This window comes from Pleurodeles waltl, chromosome 2_2, assembly GCF_031143425.1.
Source record: "Pleurodeles waltl isolate 20211129_DDA chromosome 2_2, aPleWal1.hap1.20221129, whole genome shotgun sequence".
Lineage (NCBI taxonomy): Eukaryota > Metazoa > Chordata > Amphibia > Caudata > Salamandridae > Pleurodeles > Pleurodeles waltl.
In genome coordinates this window covers 1,162,194,092-1,162,218,091 of record NC_090439.1, presented here as the reverse complement: position 1 = coordinate 1,162,218,091, position 24,000 = coordinate 1,162,194,092, and the positions used below count along the sequence as shown (strand labels likewise).

The following is a 24,000-nucleotide window of genomic DNA, read 5'->3' as shown; positions in this document are numbered from 1 at the left end:
CTTATAAGTTACTTAAGTGCAGTGTAAAATGGCTGTGAAATAACGTGGACGTTATTTAACTCAGGCTGCAGTGGAAGTCCTGTGTAAGAATTGTCTGAGCTCCCTATGAGTGGCAAAAGAAATACTGCAGCCCATAGGGATCTCCTGGAGCCCCAATACCCTGGGTACCTAGGTACCATATACAAGGGAGTTATATGGTGTTCCAGTGTGCCAATGAGAATTGGTAAAATTGGTCACTAGCCTGCAGTGACAATTTTAAAAGCAGAGAGAGTATAAACACTGAGGTTCTGGTTAGCAGAGCCTCAGTGATACAGTTAGGCACCACACAGGGAACACATACAGGGCATACTTTATGAGCACTGGGGTCCTGACTAGCAGGATCCCAGTGACATATAGGCAAAAACAAACATACATACAGTAAAAATGGGGGTTACATGCCAGGCAAGATGGTACTTTCCTACACAAACTAAGGAGCAGAAATGATGAAACACCAGTGGGCTGCAAAGGCTACTACATTTCTGCATATCTGGTATGCTAGACACAAAGCACAAAACCTTGCCACGGTCTGTTGCAGTGGCTACAAGACTGAATGCCACTGTGGGCACAGAAGCAATGTGCTTGTATTACCTCTTTGTGGCAAACACCTGGTGCGTCTTCCTTCTGTCACTGCAGCCTTAATGGCGTCATATATTCAGGCTCATCCCTGTGCCCACCCAGAGACAAAGGACACAAAACCTCAGTAGTACAGGGTGGGTCCGATTCTAAATTCTACTTAATTGATTTTGTAAACTATTTTAGGCTGTCCAAACTCTCCGATCATATCCCTTGATACAGAGAAATTACAATCTCAGGGTTATCCAAACACTGTACCTGTTCGCAGATGGGCGGCAATGTGTTGCTGCTGTTCCAATGTCTACATTAAAAAGGTACAAGACATTATAAACTTTCAAACTTAAAAGACGGTGTTTATTTGATGTCTTTGTTTTTGTGCAACATAAGTAGGAAGGAAGCGGATAAATTCACCGATGTTATTGGAAATGTTTAAAGTATTTTTCTGGAAAAAGCACAAACATGTTACATGTTTATTTAGTCATTCCATATTACCCAGCCCAATATGTATCGCTGCCCGGCTTTTAATGAAGCCAAACAGCAGCTCCTGAAAACTTTGTGAGTTTAACAGCATGTTTCACTTCAAAGCTTTATCACAAAACAGAAATAAGTTTCCTTTTGAGTGTGGGTGGTTAATATACTAACAGGCCCAAAGCAGGGCACAGATTATATTAAGTTCTGTTTGCATGGCTTGTATTAGGCAGGCAAGAGTCAACATTCGGACACTGGAGGAATCTTCGTCAAACAAAGCCCCTTAGATGCTGCTGGCAGGGCAAGATCAGCTGAGAGAAAGGTTAACAGCTGACTAAATGCCAGCCCCGGACACAATGCTGGAACAATGGCTTTTCATTTAACAACCTAATGGATAAGGGATGATGTGCTGGTGCACTTTATGCGACAAAACTGATCTACTATACCTTAAAGCAAGGATTTGTAAAAAAAATAAAAAATAAAAATAAAATAAAAACACACGTGGGCTAGATCCCCACAAGCCAATGTAGCAAAAACCAGTGAGAGGGAAAGGGGAGCACTGAAGCAGGAGCGGGAAGAACCCTGCAAAAAATCCTGAGTGTGCAAAGGAGTGGTCATGCTACGCTTGCCACCCGCCAGTAATTTATCAGCCGGACTAGTATTTTTATGGCGAGGTTGGGCAAAAAGTCGAGAAAATCTGTCAAATCCAGTATTTGTCCCTTATATAACAAACTTGAAAAAGCAAACATAAAAAGCTATGAGCCTTAAAAGTATTTTAGAGCTAAAATTATTTCTGAATGATTATTAAAGTAAACATAGGGGAAACTGTGATGTTAAAAAAAGAATACTGAGGATTTTACAGAAATTCTTATTTATTAACATGCGCATCATTCACCTTGAACATCAAAACATAAAACAAATTAAGTAACTTCGGGGTCTCAAGGCACTGTCCGTGGGCACGGGGAGATTAAGTGAATTGCCCAGAATCACAGGATGTTGGGCCGACGCCAAGGCTCGAACCTGATCCCCCCTGCACCAAAACCGGCAGCTCTGGCCATTACGCCATGTCCTCTCCCAAATAACTTTTTTTTCTTTTATTTTTAAAGAAAGGTGGCAACTCTATGCCAGGCACGTAACTGATGGGCTCTCTGCAGAACGTAGCCACATGTTGCTGTAGCTGGAGACAGTGGAAGTGTATTGCCCCCATTCCCATGGTTTGGTGGATGGTACGTCTGAGGGGTGGGACTGCAGTTTCTATTGTTCATGTGAGGAGGTTTCCAGGCAGGGCATTTCCTCTGGTGTGTCTAAGTACCACAACAGGAAAGCTGAATGACAGCGGGATGCAAGATCTTATTCTTCATTCTGCTAATGTTGTGGGCGCGCCAGACTGATTACAGCCGGAATGCTACCAGCCCTGAGAAGCATAAATTCACACAAACGCACTAAAACAGGCTCTGTTTTCATCCTACCCTATTCATCTGAGGGATCAAAGGGGAGGTGTATCTCTACCACCAACAAACAAAATATACAACATTCCTGTTTTTGCATTTTCCTTTCATCTGATTTTATGAGAAAATAAAACTATATTTATTCGAATTCTATTTACCAATAGGTGATGGTGTGCGCACAGTGGTGTTCACATGGCATACAGTGATATAAATTGCAAATAATGTTCCTTTCTACAGTTATGCAAGTATCTCAAAAAGCTCCACAATATCTCTTAAAAACCTTCATGAAAACTGGCCTCGAGTTAAAACTTCCGACTGTCGACTCCTCTTTTCCTAACATGTGACGCTCTCCTTCCTTTGCATCCTCTGCATGTCTCCTCTCACTGAGCAGAGGCTGCTCTAACTACATGCATGGATGCCTTCATTCCAATTACTGTATATCTGTAAATCGCCCACTTCTCATTTCAAAGATTGCAACCGCTTCTTTAAAAGTCATCCCTGTGCCACCTAACAATACTTAATCTATTGTTGCTTATCTATTAATACAACCAACTAATGCATGAATTCACATATCACCCTCTCCCACATAAGATCACACCTAACTCCTATTATTGTAATCTACCAAACTGGAATAAATGCATGGAATGATTTTCTTAAGAACACAAGACTATTCCCAATAACCAACAATAACAACAACAACAAATAAACACCAACCCAGGGTTCTGGATCAGCCGGCTGTTAAGCATAAAGAATTACGACACCTCATCAGAGGTAGTAAGTGCTACAAGATAATACGTAACCCACACTAATACTAATACCATAAACTCAGCGATCAGGCAGCCAACTGCAGTTCATACAGACTGCATAATAATTCCATTTTACTGCTTGAGAAACTTACACTCACATAAGACAAAACTGTGACGGTTCATTGCCATCATCTAGTACTGTACCAGTCCACAGCAATAAACCACCCATTAATGAAAACATATTTTTATCATATACGTGGGAGTTGCCTGAGGATTCATCTCATGCAGTGTACAAATTCGACCCCTCCCACCACTGATTAAAAATACCAAAAATGAAGAAAGCCACTGAGATCAATTAACTGTTTAACTTTCTATGCGACTTGTGATTCAGGTCATTAAATGGAAAAGTAGCTAACGACTGACCACCCAAATCAACATTTGTTGTAGCCAAACTCAAAATCACAATAACTGTCACCTTCAAACATTATTCTTGCTTTTATTTGAGTAAAAAAACATCAAAAGGATATCAAGGTGGGAAAGCAAATACAATTCACAATCCATTTTACTATACCACAATCATGAACAATGGAAGACTCCTTTATCACTTAATGACAATCATGTAATTTTAATTAACACAAGTAAATATGCTGCAATTACGTTCTTAATACAAAGCTATTAAATTGGGGCAATCAACCACTCATAATTAGAATTCTGATTACCAAAATTTAAGAATAAGTACCCCAAACTTGGATGCACGATTTTGGACATCTTTTGTACTCAGCCCTCAACAGCATTTCTTTCAACTCCCAGAAGAATCAATTTGGCAGGTCAACAATCAATTTTTGATTACAAAGAAACAATCAATAATTCTTGAGAAAAGGCAGCATCTGAAAATAAGAACACGTTCCTAAAAAAATCTCAGATCAGAAGTGCAAGACAGCCAGATCAAATATAACACATATCAATACAGGCAAACTATAAAAGATATTAAGACTGCTCATGAAGCTCACACATGGTCTGAACTTTAGGTTATAACAAAAGTAAGAAACAGCTAATTATTTTGTACTCTGTTTTTGGAATGCATGCGTACAAAATCTCCAGCAATTTCTTCAACTGTAAAAACCAATAGGAGGTATAAATGAAAGTGATATTTGCAAGCAATACAACTACAATGACCCTCAAGGGAATATGCTGCAACAAAACCCTTTGTATGTTCCAAGAGGAAATTTGATTTCAAAAGAGTCAGCCGTCACAAGTGCTAGGCCTGAACAATATACTTGTTGCGGTACTGAAATCCGATTCTATGTTATGGAGCACCATAAAATATAATTTATTTTCAGCAAAAGTGCTATGTACTGGACAGATTGCATTATCATAGGAAGGTTCACTCATAGACCCAATTAAAAAACAACAGACCTAAAAATGATCCCAAAAATGATTGCCCCATAGCACTTCTTGATGCTGAAGGAAAAATATTTGCACATTTTGTATTGCACAACTGATCTACCAGGGCAACAAAACAAAATCCTTTACAGTCAGACCAAACAGAATTTCAGCAAGGATGTTCAACTTTTGATGGTAGTGTAATCCTTACATTGTTATCAAACTACGCAATCAACAAAATAAAACTTTCTATGTTTGCTACATAGACTATATATAGTACGGCCTTTGCTAAGGTAGACACTGGCTGATTGCACAGCAAATTATCAAATGGAGGAATTGACTACTCGCTGTTATATCTTGTAATTACCTAATGTAATGAAACATGGTTAAAAGTCAAAGAACAATTTATCATTGAAGACGTACACACAGAATGGTGTAAAGCAAGGGTGCAATCTAGCACCAATGCTGTTTTCATTATACGTGTCAGGTTTATCTTCTGGAGAAGGAGTGCCACCAAAACTATGTAAACAACAAATCACTCATTTAGCCTATGCTGGCGATCTAGTCCTGTTCTCATGAACTCCTGGCTGCTTATACAACATCACTTGTGAAGGCTACATACATTTAATTCTGAGACCGGTTTAACAGTAAGTGTAACTAAAACTAAATTACTGGGAACCATACAAAATAGCCAGATTGAAAATGATTGGATCAGTCCCTTGACTTGGTAAAGACTTCTGACTAGAATGGGGATACCTACTGATGACAAGTTATTGTGGACAGATCATATTCAAAGGAGAAAACAAAAACCTATTATTATAACTGTCGCGTAGGCTCTCATTATTCTAATGAGACTACTGGATTTTGAGCAGCAGAATCGCCTGCGGTGTGGGAGACTGAGTCTAACCCACTGCGGGTGACACCTGTCGCTCTAATCCGGGTTTTGCTCTGGCTAACTAGCAGTGCCTCATCTCTACCAAAGGATAGTGATGATTGGGCAGCCGAGCGCGTGACATACAGGGCTTCTCAGGGAAGTCGTGGTCACTCAGGTCTTATCCGGTTCTCTCATCTACAATTTAGTCTCATTTAAAAATGACAGGCAAAAGCAGTATATGTTTCAATAATGAGTTTAATAAAACGACTGCATCTTAGATAGCAAAGCGTGAGCTGCAATAACCAGGACGACACAACATGACAGTATTAAAATTGTGACGAGAAGGGTGAAGCATAAAAACAACGCTATCATATTGTCACTATGATCGATAGACTATTTCCTATCTAGGTTGTAATTTGAGCACAGCATGTTAAACTCTTAATTCTGTCTTTCATGTTCCCCTGGGAAGACATCAACCCCCATACCTGAGCAAAGGCCTGTGGTCTGTGTTAGCATCTGTAGCGAAGCATTCAGCAATCAGCATACAGTCGTGGTTCCCTGGCTGGAATCTCCCACTAACGCGTAAGGGACAAGGAAGTGTTTATATAATAACACAGCTGATGTTCTGAGAAAATGTCCCTATGAAAAGATGTGTATTTTCTACGAATGTTGGAGACTAAACTTCTACCACGTTCACCGGCAATGTGCCGAGCTGCAGCCTTGAATAAAGCACAGAGTGATCAAGAATGTCTTGTTTGAGAACAGAGTGCTGGCTTAGGCAAAAACAGTTAGATAGATGAAAATAAAACAAGACCGTAAAAATTGTTATTGTAATAATAATAAAACAAGCTGAATAAAATATATCTAGGTTAAAGTGCACAGCGGCCTTGTGTGTTAAAATAACATGCATGGAACTATAACTAAAATGGCTACACAACATAACCAAATCCATCAAAAGATTTGGAAATATTGATGGCGGTGGAAACATTGGTCCTTCCATCACAGCCTTGAATTCTAAACTAGTCACCTCACTTCTATACGCATCTCTGATATTCAACCCTAAAAGAATAAGAGCTAAATAAAACTTACATTCAAAATATCAGATCCTTGTTCCATCGCTCTACCTCAACACAACATTGTAATATCAAACAGGTATATAACTTTCCATCATTGAGTACTCTTCATATTGCCACACTGATTAATAATGTCTGTGACTGCCTTATAGCCACTATAGATACCTTTAAAAGTTTAATCTTTGTCGAATTAAAAAAAAACTAAAATATAATGCAGATTTAAATGTAACCAGCATTGAAAAATGCTTACAGGATTATAATCTTTCTTCATTGGATTTACTAAGTATGAGTAATCCTAAATGCAAGTAATCCTAAATATAAAGGCATAATAAGCAACACTTTGAGGGACTATAACCAAACAATTGATCTGGATTCCTGGTTGAAGGACAAATACATTGAGCTAATACCGGATTCTTATTCAGTAAAAAGACAAGAATGTACATATATGGTTTTAAACTCAGCAACAAAAAAGAACTACTTCAGATGGTTTCATTAACACAGATTAAAGGATTGCGGAAACAGCAATGTATTTATTAGGCAGTCATGTTTCAAACTCTGTGGGTATAAAGTGGAGACTTTAGTGCATATAATCTGTTTATATCCACAAATTATTAGAATCACGGAGAAAAAAACCTTCATAATACATTTAAAGGAACAAATAAAAGGTATCAGATGTTTTACACTTGAAACTAATTGTTTGATAATGAAGCTAATTAAATGTGTGGATCTTGCTTATAAATTGTTAAAACAGTCCCTTTTTCTCACATAATTTTCAGTGATTTTATAGAAGATTTCTCACTGAACCACAGAATAGTGTAATCCTGTATACAGAAATTGTAGCTTCTTTTTAATTGTTTTTTATTTTTCTAACGACATTATTTATTGTAATGGATTCATTTAAATGCAATACAAAACTAAATCATGCATTCATACACATGGCTTCAATGCTGACTTGCATTTGCACTAACTGCAAGGGAGAGTCACCATTTCAGACAAAGATATTGATAATCTGGCCATTTGAACTCCTGCCTACTAAAATGCCACGCTGAAGGTCACCTTCAAGACATGGGGCCAGTTGACAGCTATGGAAGGGGACACAGTGATAAGAAGGGGACACAGTGATAAGAGGGGGACCCTGCTATAGGGTCAGAGGGAGGCCCTGCTATGGGGTCAGAGGGGGGCCTGTTATGGGGTCAGGGAGGACCCAGCAAAAGGGTTGGGAGGCCTGATATGGGGTCAGAGGAGGACCCAGCTATGAGGCCAGAGGAGGGTCCTGCTATGGAGTCAGAGAGTTAAAGGCAGTGGTGTTTATATAGGGCTCCCATGCTTGTGTGCACTAAATGATTTAGTGCACATGCAAGAGTCAGATACATTGCTTTACCTTTTTTCAGCTACTATCTCGTAAATTTTTTAGGACCTAAAAACACCCTTCACTCAGTTGCACTTCAAAGGTCCTGCCCCCCTCCTGCCCCAGGGCCCCTCCTGTGAGACCCCAAGGGTTGACACCCAGGAGTGACAGGTCACTGTGACGTCCGTACAGCTGTGTAGCTGGTTACTGTAAACTACTCAAGACCTGGTGCCCTTGACCTTGAGAGTGGGGGGTCACCGGCGCCCACTTCGGGGACCCCCAGAACATGGGGGGGGGCAAGGGGCAGCACTTCATAGCCCCCATCACTTTAGAAATGGTGCCGCCTGTGCTTGAGACCTAATCAGGCATATTATCATAAAACAACCTGTTAGCCTGGTTATGTGGGATTATTTAAAACAAACACCAGCGCGCGGCCCCGCCGAGGACCGAACCCCGGACCCCCTCAGATCATACAGACCAACGGAACAACCCACTGAGCAGGACCACCGCTTCGTCTCACCTGCCTCCTTGATGTCTCCTCCTCCGGGGAACCACTCCTTCACCACCCCGTCACACCTGCGCGTGCTCAGCTGCCCGGCGGCTTCGCGGCGCTACGGTCCGTGGTCCGTCTCTGCGCCGCGCGCCGCAGTCTTTCTTCCGTCCTCGGCTACCGGCCTGTGGCGGCATGTCTAGCACGCGGGGGCTCGCGCTCCAGCAGCCCTACCGGGCTTCAGCCGCGCCTACAACCTGGAGACGGCAGCGACGCCGGCGGCCATCTTAGAAGGTGCGGATTGGACGTTATTGGAAACGGAATGACCGAGCCAGCTAAAGCAAACCGAATAAAACGCGCCTGGCTATGATTTTCATATATTTATATAGTCAATGATATACACATAGCACCTTTCAAAATCGTTACAAACACAGTTTAGTACAGTGATTACTTAATACCAAAAAAAGAGGTCTCAAGCAATAGAAAATATTGTTACTATTTAAGCGTCTGTTTATTTTGTATAAAGCGTGTTAGACGGCTCCAGTCACGCTGCGATGCCGGTTTGGCCACTCCAAGGTGCCCTTTCCGGGCAGTAGGCGTGTCCGAGAGCGCTCGACTCTTATCCTATTGGCCAATAGTATACCGGAAGCAGAGCTGGGCCCGCCCCTGGAGCTGCGCTCTCACGCGTTTCTGGAGCAGGTAAACAAAAGCAGGACGAAAAGCGCCGGGGTCGGTGGGCGTCGGGGCTTCTGGGCGCTGTGAGTAGAGAAAGGCAGCACTGCGAGCTACACAGTCAACTGTGGCATAACCACTACGCAAAACAAGCACTCGCAAAATGTAATATAATGGTCATGTTTATCTATCTACGATAATATATATCCGACATAACCCGAAGGTGCTAGAGCGCGTTTTAATATAAATCGGTCATTACATAAGGCACACAATTACATTACCTAAAGATGTTGGGACCTTTAAATAAACCAAGAACATTGGTATACATTGAAGCAGACATAATATTGTGTAACATGTTGTGTGGACAATTACCAAGTATATAAGAGAGAGCTTTATGAGTGATTTGACAGATTTCTTTTTTTTTTTAATTATAAAGCGCACAGCTACCCAAATTATGGTCTCCCGGCGCTAAGCCATAGCCACAACGAAAGACTGCTTCCAAATTAAAAACGCCCTGTCTTCAAGAGCTTACAAAAGATAGAAAATGTGGAACAATTTCTTAGAGAAGTTGGAAGAGAGTTACAAAACTTAGGGCCCAGAACTGAGAAAAGACCGGCCAACCATTCGAGTCAGGCAAAACCTGGGAATCGTACACAATGCCAGATGCTGAAAACGCAAGGATCGGGACAGGGAATAAGGAAATATTAACTCCTGAATAAATCATTCTGGCTTTAAAGACAGAACATAATGCCTTCAATTGAATGCGCTTGGAGATTGTGATCAGTGAAGCTCTCGCTAGAGGTGGGTGGTCAGCGCAGATTTTGGAAGGCCGAACAGAAGGCGAGCTGCTGCATTTTGAACAGTCTGAAAGCTGCGAATCTGAGCTTGGTCAATGCTCAGATAGAGAATATTACCGTAATCCAGTCGAGACAGGAGTAAAGCTTGGATTACTGTCTTCTGGGCAGACAGAGGGAGAACCCAGATACTTTTCTTCAGCCATTTAAGTGTGGCAAAGCATGAGGGTATCTATCACCTTTACCACTTGAGTGATACAAGCCAACTTGTTTTATTTCCTGGCTTCAGTGGGCAGCACGTGAAGGTGTTGTGTGTGTGTGTGATGAGATGTCACTCATCCTCCTTCACTTCTGTAAGATTCCTTATTGTGTTTAACATTCCTTGTCCCTCCTCAGTTGTATTTTCTGTATTTGTGACTTTTCAGTTTGTATTCCACTTCCTGAAGGAGTTTGGTTCTGTAAGTTCAGCTGCTACTGATCCCTTGATGGTTGTTCAAATGAACGGAGGCCCGCGAAGCAGCTAGCAACGCCAGGGCCTTGAGACCCCCCCGAGTGGTTTGCTGCCCTTTATAAATCCTTATTGATTTATTGTTTGATTGATCCTTCAGACCTGCTGTGCGCTATTCTGGTCACCTTCCTGAAGTGACTTATTTGCCACAGAAGGGTACATATGGGCATTCTTTTTAGCCGCGTATACAAGGCGTACTGCAGCATGTTGAATTGGTTTAAGAGGGGTGAGAACAATCGTGCAAGAGCCATCAAGAGAGAGTTACAGTAGTCAATTCTGGATAGCACCAGTAATGATTGAACAAGAATTTTGGAAATCTTGCTGTGGAATGTAGCAGAAAATTCCCCAGAAAAGACACAATTAGAAGCAAGCCTTTCTGGCCAAGGTGTTGATTTATGATTGTAAGTTGACCATTTTCTCTAGGAGGAGTCTAAGGCAGTGGTTTCCAACCTTTTGATTTCTGTGGACCCCCACTTTAACATTAATGGAACCCAGGGACCCCCACTGAATCATCATTGGAATCCAGGGACCCCCGCCTGAGTCATTACTGGAAGCTGGGGAGCTAATTTGTCAATATTTGTTAATATTTTTTAATTTTCTAAGCAGTCGCGGACCCCCTGAGAAGGCATTGCGGACCCCCAGGGGTCCCAGGACCACAGGGAACCACTGGTCTAAGGGATTCAGCACTATCAACAGTAGTTGCTTTAGTTTCAAAGGGTGTTGAGTGTGTCCATTCAGGATTGTACTGGGAATGGTGATTTCAATGAGGAAAGAAGGAAAAGGAATTTAGTTTTGGAAATGTTCTGTTTTAAATGAGGGGAAGCCATCCAGTCTTAAATTTCGATTATCATGTTGGCAAGGTGTGAGATGTCATTTGGAAAGGAGACCTTTAAGCAGTGCTTAATGTAAATCAGTGTGCACTGGAGCTCAAGCTTTTGCTTAAAATCTCGTGGCCATCAAAGTCTGGTGTTCTGGGGAAGAGGTGGGGCTGAGGCCGAATACCAAGGCTACTTAGTCTTGATTCTACCATAGGCCACCTCTTTCATCCACAACCAGACACTCCCTGCCCCTTTATCTCACTCTTGCAGTTTCTCTTTCATCCCTGCTTTCTCTCTTTGTCACTGCTTTTCAGTCTATCTCTTCGTCTTTCTTTCACCCTGTTCTATTTTCCCTGTTCTAAGATAAAGTCTGAAAAGGAAAAATAAGTGTCAGTGGGCCCACCTGTAATCACCAGTCTAAGCACTGCTTCTAAGTACAGTTGGTGCCATCAGCATACTAATAATATTCGAGCCCTGATTTTTGAGCGTATCAAGAAGCATACAGTGATTTACTGTATCAAAGGCCATCAATAGGGTGGGAACAATCAGGGGATAGGAGATGCCTGAATGTGGGCTATGAAGGTCACCAGCGACCACCTAGAGCAGTGCTGTGTCAGTGCCGCAGCCTTGATCTAAACCAAATTGATATTCGTCTAGAAGGTTGTTGTCTTGGATGGGATGGATACATGGATCCGTCATACGTCTTTCTGTGATTTTTTGCAAGGAAAGGAAGGTTGGAGTAAGTATGAAAATTGTTGAGGTTGTTCACATCGGCAGAGGGTTTTTTAAAGCATGGGGTAACTTGTCCAGTTTTGGGGTAACTCGTCCAGTTTTGGGGTAACTCGTCCAGGTTTGAGGCAATCAGGAAACTTTCCTTGGCTGAGGGAAAGATTCATATATCGTCACAAAAGTAAAGCAGAGATGGAACACAGCATAGAGCACACTGAGCATGGTGCAGCACAGTGAGTCAAGCTCTGAGGCTGTAACACAGCACAGAGCACACTGAGCATGGTGCAGCGCAGTGAGTCAAGCTCTGAGGCTGTAACACAGCACGCAGAGCACAATGAGCACAGATAGTACAGCAGCAGCGAGCACGTGCACTGCAGCACATTTCACTCTGAGCGCAGACCGTGGTACAGTTTAAAACAGCAAAGAGCATGTAGAGTACGGTACAGTGAGTCCAGAGTGTGTAGCACAGCACACAGTGCATACAGCATCATAGAACACATACATTGCATCTCAGTACAATCTGTGCATAGCTTTAAAAGCTCAGAGCAGGTGCTGTACAGCAGTCAGCAGAACAATACCTATTTAATTGTTACATGCAGCTCTTTCTATACCTCTTGCGAGGTCCATGGCGCTTCTCGGATTGTTGAGTAAGTAGCTACTCTGTATGTATCACTTATAGAGTGTTGCAAGCTATTTAAGATAGAGGAAAGTCTAATATATGCACACCACTGTAAATACTCTCAACAGCTCACAGAGATACTGTCAGGGAATGAGCCCATGATGCAAAATGTGTAACCGTGGTGCATTTTCATTATTCATAAGTGTTAAGGCTCAAGGTTCAATTTACAGGAGGTTTCGGAAGTGTCGGAAATGGAGTATTTTATAGTTCTTTGGAACAGTACCGTATGCATTGAGTCAACATACTATCATAGCTTAGGAAGATTTCATGTTTTGGATTTGTGAAGAAACATTTTGAGAACTGGTAGCGGTTCTGGCAGTGCTGGGTCTCAATGGACTGTGGGTTTGGTTTCTGTGGAACAATCATTTTATCGAGGTAGAGTGGCTACTAGAGTGGTCTTACCTGGACCACAAGAGGACTTGGCCGGGCCCCCAATACATTTTTCACATATTTTAGTTGGGCAAATCTGGGAGTATTCACCCCTCTTGCTTTGTAAACAGTCACAAAAGTTTTTAATTTCCCTCGGGATGCCACAAGCAGCCAGTGCAGATTCCTTGATACTGTCCATAGACATTCTCGAATTGAAAGAGGGTCCTAGTGACCTAACCTTCCACTGACTGAGGCAACAACATTTTTAACTCTTATAGAAGTGTAAGTAGATCTGTTCCACTGCAGGTTTTGAGCAGAACCTGTATCTTAGCTGCATTCAGACTTCACTAATTAATGTCCATCCATCTCATTAACAATGTAATAAACATTTCATCACATTCCACTCATCTACAGTTGGATCATGAAAGAGATGGAAAACAGTCAGTGTGCTATCAACATATTTTTGAAACCCTACAACTAGACCTGTCAGGAATTGGTGTAGGGTTGAAATGTACACAAAGTAGGAGAGGCAAGCGTAGAAACTCCATGTACCCCTGTAATAATTTATGCAGCCTCAGAACAACCAGCAGGCACTCTGTCTTTCCTTTGATCGTGAAAAGACTACATCTATTTGCTAGCAGTCTCTGACATCCTGACCATCCCCCTTTTTCTACTCAACAGTGTCTTAGGGTCTAAGGCGCTTAAACATCCGAAGACAGCGCAAATCAGTCACCTGAGCGGATAATGTCCACAGTGAAGTTTTCCATTTCAGCAAGGCTGCTTCAGTGCCTCTTTTGGGACGGAACCCATATGGTTCATCACCTAGTATATTGTTCGCTTACAGAGACTTCTGTAATTGTAGGTCTGCTGTTCTCTTAATTTTATTAGCCACAGCATACCACGGATAGCCCAGTCGTTTTTGGGGTCTAAACTAGCAAAGATATTTTTAAGTAATATTTAGGGGGTGAAACATGCTTCCTTCAGAACTACAGTTTGATCAAGTCAATTGCTTATAATATCATCAATGAACCATGAAACATGTTCATAAACGTCCTTGATAACCCTTGCAGATAAGGGACTGGAAATAAGGTAAGTCATTCTGATGAGGGTCTCATTTCCACCAAAGAAATCTTTTTGGATGAAGAGTGACCATTCATACAGCCCGCTCTACAAGTACTGCCACGGGGCCAACATTTATTAAAGGTGAATCCTATGAAACTTGTAATTCAGCGGATGGGATATCCGTTACATTTGTGATGGAGTAAGCAGGCCCTCAGTGTGTGCTGTACATTTGCTATGTTGTCCTCCATGCTTAATGTGTTACATTCTGTAGTTTACCTGCACTATGCAGAGTTATCGTTTCATCCGCATCTTGGGTCAACACCTGCATGCTCTCAAATGAAGGCTCCAATTGTGATCGTGGCTTGAAAGTCTGTGTTTGTACGTGTAATTGCATTCGTAAGGGAGCTCTGGCAATGAGTTGGAAGATTACGCATTATTGCTCATTGTCTACATATTATGGTTCATTATGATTTACTCACAACTCCTTTTCCTAAATAAAACATTCCAAAACGATCCCAAAAAGTTTTTACAATGTGTTCTTACACGTTGCAACAACAGATTTATATGAATAGAAACATTTTTTAAAACTCAGAGTTGTGAATAAATCATAATGAAATATAATATTTGGACAATGAGCGTGTATGTGTAATCTTGTAGATTATTGCCAGAGCTCCTTACAAATGTATTTACATGTTTAAAGTATCGACCTGGTTGGGCCTTAATCCAGTAGGTAGAAGCTCAGCACAGTACAGCTATTATTGGACTTGCCCCCAAATGTTTTGATGTCACCTGGTTTGTACTATTGGTGTATTGGATTTTAGCAGCAGACTTCCTGGCCTTAGGATGCTTTTATGAATGCACAGTTCAAAAACATATTCTACAGGGATAGCTTCTCTTCCATTCTTGACCCACTTTATGTGTGCTCAGCCCTTAGGAATTTCCTCTGTTTAGATAAACCAAAAAAGTTAACTTTCACTGTCCCCTACATAGCACCCACTACATGCAATTGTCCTCTCTCCCATACCTCCACAATGGGAAACGCATACACCACACAATCGATCTGTTAAGACTTCCCTGAACACTGGTCAAACCCAATGGGAGCGATTTACAAAACAAGTAAGAAATCTACACCCCCACAGTTATGCTATATGGGTAAAGATTTACTAAATTTTGGAATTCCTAAAAATTCCCATAAGTATGTATGGAAAGCTACACTAGGAGCAGTGTTCTAGTTGTACTTCTGATAACATCACATAACTATGCCCAGGGGCTCCTCTTCCCTCTATACTACGTTTTCCGTAGCAGAGTAGCCCACATTGGGAGAATAGAGCACCTTGTTCAAACGCACACGTTTTTTTCCTTTCTTTTTGTCGTGGAGAAAAGTCCTTTTTTAACTCCGCTACCAAATGTGGGGCATGCGTTCCTCTTTCCACACTAGAAAGGGAATTCCTCCAGCCATTTGCTGGAGTAAAATCTCTGCTTGTGCTCGTCCAGGGTGGAAAGCAGTCAAATAGCAGTTTAGGAATGCCAGCAAATATACATATTTGTGAGAGTTCCCAAACTTGAGGCAACCCCCCCCCTTGGAATACCCACTTAACACCCCTTATGTGGAATTCCTGATTGCTGATTTCCTTGTATTTGTAGCAGAGAAATCTGTGCTTATAATGTATTTATACCATCCAGGAATATCTTTGTGATTCCTGGCAGACACAAGAAAGTTAAATTTGGTTCTAAACTTATGACCAAATTTACCCTTGTGAATCTGGTGCTATGACTCACTGGCATTTAAATTTTTTGGAAACTGTGATTAGAAACATTGACCATAAGCACCACTGATCGGGCCTCAGAAGCAAAACAAGATTCAGTTCTGCAGAGAGTCCTCAATGAAGGATGGAAGGTACATGGACTCCTTTAGCTCTACTAAATTACACTGATGGCAGAATTCATACTGTACACAGCTCTTGGTGCAGAAAGAGCACTTTTTTTGTAATTTGGTGTAAATCTGTTCAGTAGTTTGGGAGTTTCTTAAAGGAAAATAAATTGAATATCTGTGGACGCGGATCCTCTGTGCATCCGGCAGATCTCATGCTGAGATCTGATTGGCTGCCAGCACTTCAACCAAGTGCTGGCAGCCATCTTGGGACTCAGCCAAGTCCCAAGAAAAATATAAGAAAAAAAGAAGGGGTCATTTTTGCCACGGAATTGCAGTGGATCCCCAAATCTGCGGCAAATTGTTTTTAAAAAGGCCACTCTCTCCCCCATGCTGCTGCATCCCTCTTGCTCCTGTCTTCTCCTTGCTTCTTCTCCCGTGTTTTTTAAGTCCCCTCTCCTTGCTTTTCACTAATTTTCCCTACTTTCACCTTGCTTTTTCCGCCCTTTTTTGTGTGGCTTCTCCTTGCTTTTCCTTCGTTCTCTCACTGTTTTCTCCGTGCTTTTTCCACCCTTTTTTGTGTACCTTCTCCTTGCTTTTCCCATGTTCTCATTGCTTTCCCTTTGCTTTTCACTTTGTTTTTTTGTGTGCATTCTTTCCCTCGTTCTCACTCCTTTCTCCTTGCTTTCCCCTTGTTCTCACTGCTTTCCCTTTGCTCCCCTTTTTCGTGCCTTCTCTTCCCTTTCCTCTTTTCTCACTGCCTTCTCCTTGCTTTTTTCCTCGTTTTATTGTATGCCTTCTCATTGCTTTATCCTGGTTCTCACTGCCTTCTCATTGCTTTCCTTCATTTTCACTGCTTTCTTTTTGCTTTCTCACCGTTTTTTGTGTGCCTTTTTGTTGCTTTTATCTAGTTTTTACGGTTTTCTATATCCTGTTCTCCTTTCTTTTTCCTCCCATCTTTTTCCTCCCATCCCAAGCACACCCTCAGTCATCTTGAGGGCCCTGTTTAGTGGAGTCTGGATATTTTAAAATAAATATATTAGCTTTGGGAGGAGCACCATTTTCGTTAATGAGATTCTGCACTAACAGCGAATCGCAGTTTGATCCATTGTTCTATCAGCGTAGTGATGGAGGTCGTACCCAGCCCATCGGTTTCTCTGATTATGACTGTCGTGTCCTAGTGGCATTGAATACCTAAGTATCTCACTGGCTCCAATTCCATTTCCGTGGTACTTGCCGGCCAGGGTCTGATGTACAGGTGGTCAGTGGGAGCATTACCAGCTTTGACCAATTTATGTTCAAGTCAGACTTCCTGCCAAACAGATTTATCTCTATAATCTTGTGGTCATGATTTCTCTTAGGCTGTTTTACTAGTAAGAGACGGTTGTCAGCATACATTGAACGAACTGTTTTACAGGAGACAAACATGATATCCCTCTGATGGTGGTATTGTCTGAAAATACCAGCAGGGGGTTCCTCCATCAGGGCAAAAAGTATGGACGATAACAGACAGACCTGTGTAGTACCTCAATGGATTGTTATCAGGGAAGGCTGCAAACCTTTAATATTGGCTAGCATTTAATCATAGCTCTTGTTCACTCAATCACTGTAAAGAAATTGCCATTCTATAGAATGAAACGTCTTACCTGCATCCAAAATGGTGGGCACTGCCTCTACATCTGGGTCAATCCAGTGAGTGATAGCACATAAGGTGCGTAAACGATCTGCTGTAGAGTGTCCTGGGATGTATACAGGTAGGTCTGGATCTACCAAGCCGGAAGTAGCTTGAGCAACCTAATGACATGGATTCTAGCCAGAGTCTTATTGTGAACATTAAGGCGTGACAGTAGATGTATGAGTCACATTTCTGTGGTGTTTTGTTACGCTTTAATTATAGATTGAGATAACTATTGCCTTACACGTATTCGGAGCTAAAATTCTGTTTTTAAATGAGTCATTATGCACTGCGAGTGGGAAAGGAGAAATCTCCTTGGTGTACTCTTTATAGAATTTGGCAGGGTAGCCATCTCCCCATTCCTGGATCCGATCCTCATGGGCTTGATTACTGCTTTTATTTCTTCGATAGTTATTGGGTAGCATAACAGTTCACGTTGGTGAGCTTCAAGCCACTCCAGGGCTGCTCTGTTTAAGAATTTGTTTAGTCCTTTGCAGCCAGGTAAGCAATAGAGATTATAAGTGTATGCCAATACCATTGAATGCTTGCAAAATATTTGTATATGAGGCTCAGAGCTTACTAGTCTGACTTTCAGTCTGAACAGCCTCTGAGAAGGCCTAAGCAAGACATATGCCAAGGTGCAAACCTGTCTATCACCATCATCATTTACCTGAGTGGCAGTGCATTTCCCTAAAAATGTAACCCCCCTTTCTGCAATTTCACATAAGTCTAATCTCTTTTCTTACTGTAGGAAAGTCCACTCTTGTTGTCATGGTTACCCCCACTTTTTGCCTGCTATCAGTCTGTTTGGACTGTTTTCACTGGGATCCTGCTAACCAGGACCCCAGTGATTGTGCTCTCTCCTCGAAATGTGTTTGCTTTGGTACCCTTTAAACCCCACAATTGGCATATAGGTCTACCCCAGTAAGTCACTAGTATTTGGTACTTAGGTACCCAACCCTATGGTAGACCCTTCCAGCCCAAAGGGCAGATTGCATGTCCCTTTGTGTAAGGGCACTCCTACATTCTAAGTACAGGGAAGCCATTTTACCCATGTAGTGGCCACAGGTCACCCACTATCTGTTGTCCAGCTACATACCGGTAAATCCAAACATAGGCATGTTTGGTATCAAACATGTCAGAATCATACCGCAGTACTAATGTAAGTATAAGTGTAAGTGGCATGTGTCCATGCACTCAGGGGGCTCCTAAGGCTGGCTTGTTTTGAAAGACACATTTGGTGCCCTCCTTGCATAATCCAGTTTGCACCAGTCCAAGGACCTCTGGTCCATGTAGTGGTGTGAAACTATACAAAGGAAAGGGGAGTGACCACTCCCCTGTCCATCAACTCCCCAGGGGTGATGCCCAGACCTCCTCCACGTGGCCACTTGATTCTGCCATCTTGGAAGATGCCTCTGGGAGCATCTGGGGGGTCAGGACAGATATCTGACACCAGTGACTCTCCCCTGATAGGTGGTCACCATTCAGAGTGACCAAGCCACCTGTTAGGGCTATTTAGTGACTCCCTTGTGGGTGGGTCACCAGATTTGGCTTGCAAGACTCCACCAGGACTCCTCTGCATCAACCTCTTCTGCTCCTGGCCAGTATGAGGGCCTCAGCTTTCAGGAATTGAGGGAGATATGTGCTTCTAGGCAGCTGAAGGCAGGGAGAAACCCATCACATCTCTACTCCTAGCATTGTCCCTCCAGACTAATAGCCAGAGCACTGTAGACCAGGAAGAGCAGGAGGGAGAGACTGACCCTCCAATATTAGATAGGGTAGACCTAGATTTCGATGGAGAGGGCCAGGAAGAAACCAGGGAACACACCTCATGGGACGTGTGTAGGGAGCACTCATGGCATTGAAAAGGGGGTCCAACTAGTAGGCCCACTTTTGCTCCCGGGGTTGTGCAAAGGGTCTCCGGGAGGAGGGGTAGATTCTTCTCACCTGTCCACACCCATGTCTCAGCTTTATCTGATGAGATTAACCAGTCTAGCTCAGAGGGAAAGTCCCTAGATAGGGAGTTCAGCAAACTGAGGCTAGAAGAGGCCAGACTGAGGATACAGCAGCAACAGTTAACCCTGGACAGGAAGGCCTTAGCAGTGGTCAGGGAAAGGCTGAATTTGGGGCTAACACCCCATGGTGGCAGCAACAGCTTTGGGGACACCAGGGTCACTGAGGACTCCTATGACTCCAGGAACCTAAGTAAGATGGTCCCATCTTACAAGGTTGGGATGACATTCACAAGTGGTTCACTGCCTTGGAGAGGACCTGTAAGGTACAGACGGTCCCTCAAAGACAATGGACAGCCATCTTGTCGCTTTCCTTTTCTGACAAAGGCAGCAACAAACACTTCACTGTCAGGGAGGAGGATGCAGACAGTTATCAAACACTTAAGAATGCACTCCTTGATGGATTTGGATTATGCACAGAGGAATATAGGATAAAATTCAGGGAGACTAGGAAGTAATTCAATTCCCCCAGGAATGGGTAGATTTCGTGGACAGCTCTGTCAAGTACCCAGAAGGCTGGTTGCATGACAACACTGTGCATGATTATCAGGGCTTGTGCAATCTTCCTGTGAGAGAGCAAATTTTTAATAATTGCATATCCGATAAACTGCATCAGTACCCGGTAGACTCAGATCTGACCACTCCCCAAGAACTGGGAAAGATGGCAGACAAATGGGTTTTCACCACGGTGGGTAGAAAAACTCCCCCATGGGGTGACCTAAAGAAGAAGTATTCTTCCAAGAATCAGGACAAAGGTGGGTACAAATCTAAAGACAAGAAAGAGTCTTCCTCAGGCTGCAAAACTCTTCTGGGGGTGGGTCTAAATCCTCTTCCTCTTCCCACAAGAAACATTGGGCCGTGGGATGGATGACAGCACCTGTCATAAAGAGAGCACCAAGCCTGCTGCTACCACTCCCACCTCTACCCCGAGTGCCTCTAGCAATAGCAGTGGTAGCACTAGTGAGTCCAAGAGCGTAGCTGGGCTCACCCTGGGAACTGCAGTGTGCTCTGTGTTACTCAGAGAGACCACTGAGGCAGTATTGGTCTCTGAGGTTAGCATTGACCTTGCCACCTTACCTGCTTGTCTCTTTAATATGGGTAAGTGCAGGCAGCATCCCCTTATCAATGGTGTTGAGGCTGAGGCCTACAGTGACACAGGTGCCAGTGTCACAGTGGTAACTGAAAAACTGGTGTCACCTGAACAACACCTACTTGGTCACACTCTCAAGGTTACTGAAGCTCACAACAATACTCAGTGCCACCCCATGGCTATTGTTGATCTTAGCTGGGAGGGTGGTGGGGGTTACTGGCCCAAGAAAGATCTGATATCCACTGATCTGCCTGTAGAATGTGTGTTAGGTAATGATTTGGAGACTTCAGCTTGGGCTGAAGTGGAGTTGGAAGCTCATGCAGCAATGCTGGGTATCCCTTGGCACATCTTTGCTTTAACCAGAGCACATGCCAAGAAGCAGGGAGAGCAAGGAACACTGGATCTTGGAAAAATGGCACAGGGAGCTCCCAAAAAGAGAGCCAGGCAGGGTAAAAAGTTACCTCCTGTTCAGGCTTCTGATGAGGATCCCACTCCTGAGGGAGAGGAACCTTCCCCTTGGGGGGAACCTGCACCAGAGGAGCTAAAAGCTGATACAGCTGAGCTCTTATGTGCAGGAGGACCCACAAGGGAGGAACTTAGCCTAGAACAGAAGGCATGTCCTACTCCAGAAAGTCTGAGGCAGCAAGCTGCAGCTCAGGAAGCAGGGGATGTCAGTGGGACCCATAGGGTCTACTGCGACAATAACCTCCTTTAACCCGAAGGTGCTAGAGCGCGTTTTAATATAAATTAGTCATTACATAAGGCACACAATTACATTACCTAAAGATGTTGGGACCTTTAAAAAAAACAAGAACATTGCAGTATGTTATAAATTGAAGCCGCCATACTATTGTGTAACAGGATATGGACTATTACCAAGTATAAGAGAGAGCTTTATGAGTGATTTGATTTGATAGAATTGTTTTTAAATAATAGCGTTCAGCTACCCAAATTAGAGCCTTCTGGCGCTAAGCCTTAGCCACAATGAAAGACCGGTCCCAAATTAAAAAAGCCCTGTCTTCAGGAGCTTACAAAAGACAGAAAGTGTGGAACAATTCCTTAGAGAAGTTGGAAGAGAGTTCCAAAGCTTAGGACCCAGAACTGAGAAAGACCGGCCACTCATTCGAGTCAGACGAAACCTAGGAATCGTACACAATGCCAGATGCTGAGAACACCAGGATCGGTCCAGGAAATAAGGCAATAATAACTCCAGAATAAAGCGGCGACCAACACGCATTCTGGCTTTAAAGACAGAACATAGTGCCTTAAATTGAATGCGCTTGGAGATTGTGATCAGTGAAGCTCTCGCTAGAGGTGGGTGGTCAGCGCAGATTTTGGAAGGCCGAACAGAAGGCGAGCTGCTGCATTTTGAACAGTCTGAAAGCTGCGAATCGGAGCTTGGTCAATGCTCAGATAGAGAATATTACCGTAATCTAGTCGAGACAGGAGTAAAGCTTGGATTACTGTCTTCTGGGCAGACAGAGGGAGAACCCAGATACTTTTCTTCAGCCATTTAAGTGTGGCAAAGCATGAGGATATCACCTTTACCACTTGAGTGATACAAGCCAACTTGTTTTATTTCCTGGCTTCAGTGGGCAGCACGTGAAGGTGTTGTGTGTGTGTGTGTGTGATGAGATGTCACTCATCCTCCTTCACTTCTGTAAGGTTCCTTATTATGTGTAACATTCCTTGTCCCTCCTCAGTTGTATGTTCTGTATTTGTGACTTTTCAGTTTGTATTCCAGTTCCAGAAGGAGTTTGGTTCTATAACTTCAGCTGCTACTGATCCCTTGATGGCTGTTCGAATGAACGGAGCCCCACGAAGCAGTTAGCAACGCCAGTGCCTTGAGACCCTCAGGGGTGATTTGCTGCACTGTATATATCATTATTGATTTATTGTTTGATTGATCCTTCAGACCTGCTGTACGCTATTCTGGTCACCTTCCTGAAGTGACTTATTTGCCACAGAAGGGTACATATGGGCATTCTTTTTAGCCGCATATACAAGGCGTACTGCAGCATGTTGAATTGGTTTAAGAGGGGTGAGAACAATCGTGCAAGAGCCATCAAGAGAGAGTTACAGTAGTCAATTCTGGATAGCACCAGTAATGATTGAACAAGAATTTTGGAAATCTTGCTGTGGGATGTAGCAGAAAATTCCCTAGAAAAGACACAATTAGATGCAAGCCTTTCTGGCCAAGGTGTTGATTTGTGATTGTAAGTTGACCATTTTCTCTAGGATGAGTCTAAGGCAGTGGTTCCCAACCTTTTGATTTCTGTGGACCCCCACTTTAACGTTAACCCAGGGACCCCCACTGAATCATCATTGGACCCTCGCCTTGAGTCATTACTGGAAGCTGGGGAGCTAATTTGTCAATATTTGTTAATATTTTTTTATTTTCTAAGCAGTCGCGGACCCCCTGAGAGGGCTTCGCGGACGCCCAGGGGTCCCAGAACCACAGGTTGGGAACCACTAGTCTAAGAGATGCAGCACTATCAACAGTGGTTGCTTTAGTTTTCAAAGGGTGTTGAGTGTGTCCATCCAGGATTGTACTGGGAATGATGATTTCAATGAGGAAAGAAAAAAGAGGAATTCCATTTTGGAAATGTTCTGTTTTAAATGAGGGGAAGCCATCCAGTCTTAAATTTCGATTATCATGTTGGCAAGGTGTGAGATGTCATTTGGAAAGGAGACCTTTAAGCAGTGCTTAATGTAAATCAGTATGCACTGGAGCTCAAGCTTTTGCTTAAAATCTCGTGGCCATCAAAGTCTGGTGTTCTGGGGAAGAGGTGGGGCTGAGGCCGAATACCAAGGCTACTTAGTCTTGATTCTGCCATAGGCCTCCTCTTTCATCCACAACCAGACACTCCCTGCCCCTTTATCTCACTCTTGCAGTTTCTCTTTCATCCCTGCTTTCTCTCTTTGTCACTGCTTTTCAGTCTATCTCTTCGTCTTTCTTTCACCCTGTTCTATTTTCCCTGTTCTAAGATAAAGTCTGAAAAGGAAAAATAAGTGTCAGTGGGCCCACCTGTAATCACCAGTCTAAGCACTGCTTCTAAGTACAGTTGGTGCCATCAGCATACTAATAATATTCGAGCCCTGATTTTTGAGCGTGTCAAGAGGCATACAGTGATTTACTGTATCAAAGGCCATCAATAGGGTGGGAACAATCAGGGGATAGGAGATGCCTGAATGTGGGCTGTGAAGGTCACCAACGACCACCTATAGCAGTGCTGTGTCAGTGCCGCAGCCTTGATCTAAACCAAACTGATATTCGTCT

The 24,000-nt window shown here is 43.0% G+C and overlaps 2 protein-coding genes across 7 annotated transcripts in view; one reads left to right on the top strand and one right to left on the bottom strand.

The window, feature by feature from the left end:
* The window catches only part of SLC52A2 (solute carrier family 52 member 2), a 139,746-nt gene extending 131,136 nt beyond the window's left edge, over positions 1–8,610 (bottom strand). Inside the window, exon 1 of one of the 3 annotated variants that reach the window (XM_069221113.1) lies at positions 8,473–8,610. The gene's annotated coding sequence lies outside the window, so the exon portion shown is untranslated. The other 2 variants (XM_069221112.1, XM_069221114.1) reach the window with 2 other exon arrangements.
* Positions 8,611–8,648: 38 nt separating this feature from the next.
* The window catches only part of FBXL6 (F-box and leucine rich repeat protein 6), a 108,226-nt gene continuing 92,874 nt past the window's right edge, over positions 8,649–24,000 (top strand). The window contains exon 1 of one of the 4 annotated variants that reach the window (XM_069221109.1): positions 8,649–8,736. The gene's annotated coding sequence lies outside the window, so the exon portion shown is untranslated. Of the gene's footprint in view, positions 8,737–9,084; positions 9,280–24,000 lie in introns of those variants that run through there. The other 3 variants (XM_069221108.1, XM_069221106.1, XM_069221107.1) reach the window with 3 other exon arrangements.